The sequence below is a fragment of the Bufo bufo genome, chromosome 11, assembly GCF_905171765.1.
Source record: "Bufo bufo chromosome 11, aBufBuf1.1, whole genome shotgun sequence".
Lineage (NCBI taxonomy): Eukaryota > Metazoa > Chordata > Amphibia > Anura > Bufonidae > Bufo > Bufo bufo.
Genome location: NC_053399.1, coordinates 83,460,193 through 83,470,195, shown reverse-complemented (window position 1 = coordinate 83,470,195; position 10,003 = coordinate 83,460,193).

The window sequence follows — 10,003 nt, the reverse complement described above, 5'->3', positions numbered from 1 at the left end:
TCCTTCTGAATGATACGAAGCTGTCGCACATAGGTTCCTATGGAGAGCCTGCCTATGCCACAGCTCCAGAGGATTATGGTATAAATCTCAGAGACACCAATGGTAATGCATTGGAGTCTAGGAGAGAAGCATTCTACTGATTGCTTATTGAAGTTCCCTATATGAACTATTTAAAAGTGTAAAAAAGAAAAAAAAAAATTTTAAAAATTTAAATCGCTCTCCCCAAAATAAAAATAGATAAAAAAATAAAAAATCACGGGCTTCGCCTTGTGCGAAAACGCCCGCACTATTAAAATATAAAAATATTTATCATACACACCCCAAAAACAAATTTCTTAAAAAAAAAATAATAATTTAAGAAAAACTATACAAATGTGGTATTGCCATAATTGTACTGGCCCGGAGAATGAAGAGCACAAGTGAGTTTTACCGCATAAAAACTCATAAAACTGTGGCGGGATTGCATTTTTTTCCCAATTCCACCACATTTGGAATGTTTTTCAAGCTTCCTACTACATCCTATTCAATATTAGAAAGTGTACCTTGACCCACAATAAACAAGTCCTCATACGGCTATGTGAACAGAAAAAAAAAAAAAAGTTATGGCTCAAAGGCAGGAAGTTAAAAATGAAAAATCGCGTCGCCAGCAAGGGGTTAAAATTAGACTGTAATAAATCCGAGTGTGGTAATTTGTCTTTTCCATTTGTCTGTCACTGTCAGGGGATTGGAGAGGACCCTAGTGTGCCATAAGTGAATAAATTGCCTAAACTAAACCCCTAGGCCCTTGGGTTTTAATAACTCTTATTAGTGGGTAGTGGGAGAATATTAAGGGCGCATTCAGACGACCACGCCGTATTTTGCGGTCTGCCCATTATAGAAATGCCTATTCTTGTCTGCGATTGCGGGCAAAAATAGGACATGCTCTATCTTTTTTTGCGGGGCCGCGGAATGGAACAACGGATGCAGCAAGCCAACGTTCGGCACCCCGAACAGATAGGATGTGAGGTAATAACTGGTTATACCACAGAGGTATATCGGTTACTATATCCAGGGTGCAAGAGTTCATCTTGGGTCCCCCTTCCCTAAGTGCTTTGTGGTCAGGGGCAGGCAAGCACATAGCCCTCCTGCTGCCTGAGGCAAAAATTGAAACGGCACCCCCCTATCCCATGCCAAATTATTGACCTAACCCCTTTCCTCCAGCCAGAGGTGTAACCTGACCAGAGCGCACTTTCTATAATATTGGTGTCTTTTTATGTAGTACAAGGGTCTTTGGGCCCCTTCAGGCTCCTGGGCCCGGTAGCGACTTCTACCTCTGCACCCTCTATAGCTACGCCCCTGACGATATCTGTAAACTGAGTGATGGATCTGGATTTCTTCCAGACCAGCTGAGTGAAGCTTTGCAAAGGGAGTAAAGGCCTCGAAAAATTTTGGAGAGTACTCCAACACCGACCACAGAGTATGTGTGTTCAGATATTGTCTCATAAAGTATTCAGAAGTAGACATTTCAGAAGTGGCCCAGGAAGGAATGAGGCCTATCTGTCCTGCCAGGTAATATAGGTAATAATCCGGCAATGCCATACCCTCCTTAGACTTTGAACGTCACAGAGAGTCCAAACTTCATTTGGGGTGGAGTCTAGCAGCCAAGCCGGATGCACGCTAGAGCGGGCACATTTCAGCTTTCTTCTAAGCAGCTATGGGCAAACTCACTAAAGAGAAAGGTAAAGGTAAAGGTCGACCAAAATTGTCTTCCAGTCAAAGCGACATGGATAGATTCGCCAAGAAAACAGAAGCTAGAGGTGAAACCAAGATGGCGGCGCGCGCGCAGCACTAATGGCGGGAGGTGAACCTGACTCAGAAGGAGATAGAGACAGCGAACAAGAGGATACAGCCACAGCAGATGACCTACCTCTCTCCAGAGAGTTTATGAAAGGGCTGCTTAATGCAGCTTTAGAACCCATACGGCAAGACCTGAAAGAAATAAAGCAGGACATGCGGCAACTGGGATCCCGGGTCGAGGTGCTGGAGGCTGCTCAAACCGCCACAACTGAATTCGGTGAGCAAATATCACACAACTTAGATAATGCCCAAGCCCATATCAATTATCTCTACTTCCTAATTGAGGACCAAGATAATAGAGGGAGATGCAATAATATAAGACTTAAATGGGTCCCTGAATCTGTTGGCCCTGACACCACAATTGCGCAGTTCTTTGGACGCCTTGTTTCAACCGAAACACCAGAGTTATTTAGAATGGACAGATGGCATGGCACCCTCCGACCACTGCCTAGAGCTATATGTTAAACCTCAACAGCCCCCCAGGGACGTGATATGCCGCCTGTCAAGCTTTTTGGCCAAAGAGCAAATAATGGCAGCAGCCCGGTCTAACAGGGCACTAGAGATTGAGGGGTCAGCAATTACTGTTTTCCAAGACCTCTCTCCCATGACCCTGAGGAAAAGGTGCCATTTAAAATCACTATTAGGCCTCTTTCACACGGGCGTTGCAGGAAAATGTGCGGGTGCATTGCGGGAACACCCACGATTTTTCCGCGCGAGTGCAAAACATTTTAATGCGTTTTGCACTCGCGTGAGAAAAATCACACATGTTTGGTACCCGAACTTCTTCACAGAAGTTCGGGCTTGGGTTAGGTGTTGTGTAGATGTTATTATTTTCCCTTATAACATGGTAAAATAATATGGTAAAATAATAGCATTCTTAATACAGAATGCTTAGTAGGTGATCAATTGAGGGTTAAAAAAAAAATTAAAAAATTAACTCACCTTCTCCTCTTGTTCGCGTAGTTCCCGGTCTCTTCTTTACTTCTTTAATGATGAGTTGTGGGCTAAAGGACCTTTGGTGACGTCAGATCACATGCTCCAATCACATGGTACATCACCGTGGTGATGGACCATGTGATTGGAGCATGTGATCTGACGTCACCACAGGTCCTAGCCGGTATTTTCATCTTTTAAGAAGTAAAGAAGAGACCGGGAACTACGCGAACAAGAGAAGGTGAGTTAATTTTTTTTTTTTTTTTTAACCCTCAATTGATCACCTACTATGCATTCTGTATTCAGAATGCTATTATTTTCCCTTATAACCATGTTATAAGGGAACATAATACAGTGAATAGACTGTCACCTAGCAACCATGCGTGAAAATCGCACCGCATCCGCACTTGCTTGTGGATGCTTGCGATTTTCACGCAACCCCATTCACTTCTATTGGGCCTGCGTTGCGTGAAAAACGCAGAATATAGAGCATGCTGCGATTTTCACGCAACGCATAAGTGATGCGTGAAAATCACCGCTCATCTGAACAGCCCCATAGAAATGAATGGGTCGGCATTCAGTCCGGGTGCAATGCGTTCACCTCACGCATCGCATCCGCGCGGAATACTTGCCCGTGTGAAAGGGGCCTTAGAGGTTCTACAGAAATGTCAAGTGACGTATAGATGGTTGCACCCCTTTGGCCTCCCAAATCGCAAGATCTTTATTAGAGCACACGCCGATCTTGAGAGGATCCATGGAGCACTGGACATTTCAAGTCTTGACATTCCAGACTGGGGCCCTGCACAAAACGTTGCTTCCCTTCCTCCTCTAACGGCGATGGATCCCTGGCAAGCAGTTCCAGCCAAGCCGCAGAGACCTAACAAGACATCAGGATCTCAAGCATCAAAGAGTGATATAAGAAATATTGAATAACTTTCCAACCCATGCACCTTAGCTTGAACAGTTCACTCCTTTTGGAAGCCTTTACTCTAATGCTTTTCTTCCCTCCTCTCTTCCTTCTTCCCTTCCACTTTTTTACTCTTTCTTCTCTTTCTTCTTTCTAATGATGATGGTATTACGCTTCCTTTCCTTTGTCTTACATGCTGGTTTCCAGTTGTTGGAGTAGTTTATTATGGGGTTGCAATGCTCCCTGCTCCACCCGATTGGAAACGACATAATGTAAATATATACAGCCCGTTTCTGAATGCCCGCTCTGGTAAATGGGCACCTTGTATGGACCGCCTCTGTTTCAAATGACATACAGATCAGGTTTGCTTTCTGCTCACGCTGGCTTCTTTATCTACTGTTTTACTTTAAAATGCTTTATTAAGTTTTTTCTTTACCTCTCCCCCTTAGCTTTCCCTCCCCACACCCCAGAAGGCTGCATCTCAAGCATAGGTACAGGTCTGGAATTATGGCTAAAGACTATTATGTTTTTAGAAATGGCTAACCTGCAGGTATGTACCTTTAATGTCAGAGGGCTTAATGGAGTCAGGTCTGCCGATTCTTACATAAAAAGAAAGTGGATGTGACTTTGATACAGGAGTCTCACTTCTGCGTCAATCATATTCCAAAGATGTCCAACCTGTCGAATATCTTCTAAATAAAAAGAATCTTCATATAAAATAGAGGATAAAAAAAATAATATATATATATATATATATATATATATTGTGCTGCACTGTGGTATCTGGTTCTGCTGGGGCAGTATATTGTGGTGCACTGTGGTATCTGGTTCTGCTGGGGCAGTATATTGTGCTGCACTCTGGTATCTGGTTCTGCTGGGGCAGTATATTGTGCTGCACTGTGGTATCTGGTTCTGCTGGGGCAGTATATTGTGCTGCTCTGTGGTATTTGGTTCTGCTGGGGCAGTATATTGTGCTGCACTGTTGTATCTGGTTCTGCTGGGGCAGTATATAGTGCTGCACTGTGGTATCTGGTTCTGCTGGGACAGTATATTGTGCTGCACTGTGGTATCTGGTTCTGCTGGGGCAGTATATTGTGCTGCACTGTGGTATCTGGTTCTGCTGGGGCAGTATATTGTGCTGCACTGTGGTATCTGGTTCTGCTGGGGCAGTATATTGTGCTGCACTGTGGTATCTGGTTCTGCTGGGACAGTATATTGTGCTGCACTGTGGTATTTGGTTCTGCTGGGGCAGTATATTGTGCTGCACTGTGGTATCTGGTTCTGCTGGGGCAGTATATTGTGCTGCACTGTGGTATCTGGTTCTGCTGGGGCAGTATATTGTGCTGCACTGTGGTATCTGGTTCTGCTGAGGCAGTATATTGTGCTGCACTGTGGTATCTGGTTCTGCTGGAGCAGTATATAGTGCTGCACTGTGGTATCTGGTTCTGCTGGGGCAGTATATTGTGCTGCACTGTGGTATCTGGTTCTGCTGAGGCAGTATATTGTGCTGCACTGTGGTATTTGGTTCTGCTGGGGCAGTATATTGTGCTGCACTGTTGTATCTGGTTCTGCTGGGACAGTATTTTGTGCTGCACTGTGGTATATGGTTCTGCTGGGGCAGTATATTGTGCTGCACTGTGGTATATGGTTCTGCTAAGGCAGTGTATTGTGCTGCACTGTTGTATCTGGTTCTGCTGAGGCAGTATATTGTGCTGCACTGTGGTATCTGGTTCTGCTGGGGCAGTATAATGTGCTGCACTGTGGTATCTGGTTCTGCTGGGGCAGTATATTGTGCTGCTCTGTGGTATCTGGTTCTGCTGGGGTGGTATATTGTGCTGCACTGTTGTATCTGGTTCTGCTGGGGCAGTATATTGTGCTGCACTGTGATATCTGGTTCTGCTGGGGCACTATATTGTGCTGCACTGTGGTATCTGGTTCTGCTGAGGCAGTATATTGTGCTGCACTGTGGTATCTGGTTCTGCTGGGGCAGTATATTGTGCTGCACTGTGGTATCTGGTTCTGCTGGGGCAGTATATTGTGCTGCACTGTGGTATATGGTTCTGCTGGGGCAGTATATTGTCCTGCACTGTGGTATTTGGTTCTGCTGGGGCAGTATATTGTGCTGCACTGTGATATCTGGTTCTGTTGGGGCAGTATATTGTGCTGCACTGTGGTATTTGGTTCTGCTGAGGCAGTATATTGTGCTGCACTGTGGTATTTTGTTCTGCTGGGGCAGTATATTGTGCTGCACTGTGGTATCTGGTTCTGCTGAGGCAGTATATTGTGCTGCACTGTGGTATTTGGTTCTGCTGGGGCAGTATACTGTGCTGCACTGTGGTATTTTGTTCTGCTGGGGCAGTATACTGTGCTGCACTGTGGTATTTTGTTCTGCTGGGGCAGTATATTGTGCTGCAATGTGGTATCTGGTTCTGCTGGGGCAGTATATTGTGCTGCACTGTGGTATCTGGTTCTGTTGGGGCAGTATATTGTGCTGCACTGTTGTATCTGGTTCTGCTGAGGCAGTATATTGTGCTGCACTGTGGTATCTGGTTCTGTTGGGGCAGTATATTGTGCTGCACTGTGGTATCTGGATCTGCTGGGGCAGTATATTGTGGTGCTCTGTGGTATCTGGTTCTGCTGAGGCAGTATATTGTCCTGCACTGTGGTATTTGGTTCTGCTGGGGCAGTATATTGTGCTGCACTGTGGTATTTGGTTCTGCTGGGGCAGTATATTGTGCTGCACTGTGGTATCTGGTTCTGCTGGGGCAGTATATTGTGCTGCACTGTGATATCTGGTTCTGCTGGGGCAGTATATTGTGCTGCACTGTGATATCTGGTTCTGCTGGGGCAGTATATTGTGCTGCACTGTGATATCTGGTTCTGTTGGGGCAGTATATTGTGCTGCACTGTGGTATTTGGTTCTGTTGGGGCAGTATATTGTGCTGCACTGTGGTATTTGGTTCTGCTGAGGCAGTATATTGTGCTGCACTGTGGTATTTTGTTCTGCTGGGGCAGTATATTGTGCTGCAATGTGGTATCTGGTTCTGCTGGGGCAGTATATTGTGCTGCACTGTGGTATTTTGTTCTGCTGGGGCAGTATATTGTGCTGCACTGTGGTATTTTGTTCTGCTGGGGCAGTATATTGTGCTGCACTGTGGTATCTGGTTCTGCTGGGGCAGTATATTGTGCTGCACTGTGGTATCTGGTTCTGCTGAGGCAGTATATTGTGCTGCACTGTGGTATATGGTTCTGCTGGGGCAGTATATTGTGCTGCACTGTGGTATTTGGTTCTGCTGGGGCAGTATATTGTGCTGCACTGTGGTATTTGGTTCTGCTGGGGCAGTATATTGTGCTGCACTGTGGTATCTGGTTCTGCTGAGGCAGTATATAGTGCTGCACTGTGGTATTTGGTTCTGCTGAGGCAGTATATTGTGCTGCACTGTGGTATATGGTTCTGCTGAGGCAGTATATTGTGCTGCACTGTGGTATCTGGTTCTGCTGGGGCAGTATATTGTGCTGCACTGTGGTATCTGGTTCTGCTGGAGCAGTATATTGTGCTGCACTGTGGTATCTGGTTCTGCTGGGGCAGTATATTGTGCTGCTCTGTGGTATCTGGTTTTGCTGGGGCAGTATATTGTGCAGCACTGTGGTATCTGGTTCTGCTGAGGCAGTATATTGTGCTGCACTGTGGTATCTGGTTCTGCTGGGGCAGTATATTGTGCTGCACTGTGATATCTGATTCTGCTGGGACAGTATATTGTGCTGCACTGTTGTATCTGGTTTTGCTGGGGCAGTATATTGTGCTGCACTGTGATATCTAGTTCTGCTGGGACAGTAGATTGTGCTGCACTGTGGTATATGGTTCTGCTGGGACAGTATATTGTGCTGCACTGTGATATCTGATTCTGCTGGGACAGTATATTGTGCTGCACTGTTGTATCTGGTTTTGCTGGGGCAGTATATTGTGCTGCACTGTGGTATCTGGTTCTGCTGGGACAGTAGATTGTGCTGCACTGTGGTATCTGGTTCTGCTGGGGCAGTATATTGTGCTGCACTGTGATATCTGATTCTGCTGGGACAGTATATTGTGCTGCACTGTTGTATCTGGTTTTGCTGGGGCAGTATATTGTGCTGCACTGTGATATCTAGTTCTGCTGGGACAGTAGATTGTGCTGCACTGTGGTATATGGTTCTGCTGGGACAGTATATTGTGCTGCACTGTGATATCTGATTCTGCTGGGACAGTATATTGTGCTGCACTGTTGTATCTGGTTTTGCTGGGGCAGTATATAGTGCTGCACTGTGATATCTAGTTCTGCTGGGGCAGTATATTGTGCTGCACTGTGGTATCTGGTTCTGCTGAGGCAGTATATTGTGCTGCACTGTGGTATCTGGTTCTGCTGGGGCAGTATATTGTGCAGCACTGTGGTATCTGGTTCTGCTGGGGCAGTATATTGTGCTGCACTGTGGTATCTGGTTCTGCTGGGGCAGTATATTGTGCTGCACTGTGATATCTAGTTCTGCTGGGACAGTAGATTGTGCTGCACTGTGGTATATGGTTCTGCTGGGACAGTATATTGTGCTGCACTGTGGTATCTGGTTCTGCTGGGGCAGTATATTGTGCTGCACTGTGGTATCTGGTTCTGCTGGAGCAGTATATAGTGCTGCACTGTGATATCTAGTTCTGCTGGGGCAGTATATTGTGCTGCACTGTGGTATCTGGTTCAGCTGAGGCAGTATATTGTGCTGCACTGTGGTATCTGGTTCTGCTGGGGCAGTATATTGTGCAGCACTGTGGTATCTGGTTCTGCTGGGGCAGTATATTGTGCTGCACTGTGGTATCTGGTTCTGCTGGGGCAGTATATTGTGCTGCACTGTGATATCTAGTTCTGCTGGGACAGTAGATTGTGCTGCACTGTGGTATATGGTTCTGCTGGGACAGTATATTGTGCTGCACTGTGGTATCTGGTTCTGCTGGGGCAGTATATTGTGCTGCACTGTGGTATCTGGTTCTGCTGGAGCAGTATATTGTGCTGCACTGTGGTATCTGGTTCTGCTGGGGCAGTATATTGTGCTGCACTGTGGTATCTGGTTCTGCTGAGGCAGTATATTGTGCTGCACTGTGGTATTTGGTTCTGCTGGGGCAGTATATTGTGCTGCACTGTGGTATTTGGTTCTGCTGGGGTGGTATATTGTGCTGCACTGTTGTATCTGGTTCTGCTGGGACAGTATTTTGTGCTGCACTGTGGTATATGGTTCTGCTGGGGCAGTATATTGTGCTGCACTGTGGTATATGGTTCTGCTAAGGCAGTGTATTGTGCTGCACTGTTGTATCTGGTTCTGCTGAGGCAGTATATTGTGCTGCACTGTGGTATCTGGTTCTGCTGGGGCAGTATATTGTGCTGCACTGTGGTATCTGGTTCTGCTGGGGCAGTATATTGTGCTGCTCTGTGGTATCTGGTTCTGCTGGGGTGGTATATTGTGCTGCACTGTTGTATCTGGTTCTGCTGGGGCAGTATATTGTGCTGCACTGTGATATCTGGTTCTGCTGGGGCACTATATTGTGCTGCACTGTGGTATCTGGTTCTGCTGAGGCAGTATATTGTGCTGCACTGTGGTATCTGGTTCTGCTGGGGCAGTATATTGTGCTGCACTGTGGTATCTGGTTCTGCTGGGGCAGTATATTGTGCTGCACTGTGGTATATGGTTCTGCTGGGGCAGTATATTGTCCTGCACTGTGGTATTTGGTTCTGCTGGGGCAGTATATTGTGCTGCACTGTGATATCTGGTTCTGCTGGGGCAGTATATTGTGCTGCACTGTGATATCTGGTTCTGTTGGGGCAGTATATTGTGCTGCACTGTGGTATTTGGTTTTGCTGAGGCAGTATATTGTGCTGCACTGTGGTATTTTGTTCTGCTGGGGCAGTATATTGTGCTGCACTGTGGTATCTGGTTCTGCTGAGGCAGTATATTGTGCTGCACTGTGGTATTTGGTTCTGCTGGGGCAGTATACTGTGCTGCACTGTGGTATTTTGTTCTGCTGGGGCAGTATATTGTGCTGCAATGTGGTATCTGGTTCTGCTGGGGCAGTATATTGTGCTGCACTGTGGTATCTGGTTCTGTTGGGGCAGTATATTGTGCTGCACTGTTGTATCTGGTTCTGCTGAGGCAGTATATTGTGCTGCACTGTGGTATCTGGTTCTGTTGGGGCAGTATATTGTGCTGCACTGTGGTATCTGGTTCTGCTGAGGCAGTATATTGTGCTGCTCTGTGGTATCTGGTTCTGCTGAGGCAGTATATTGTCCTGCACTGTGGTATTTGGTTCTG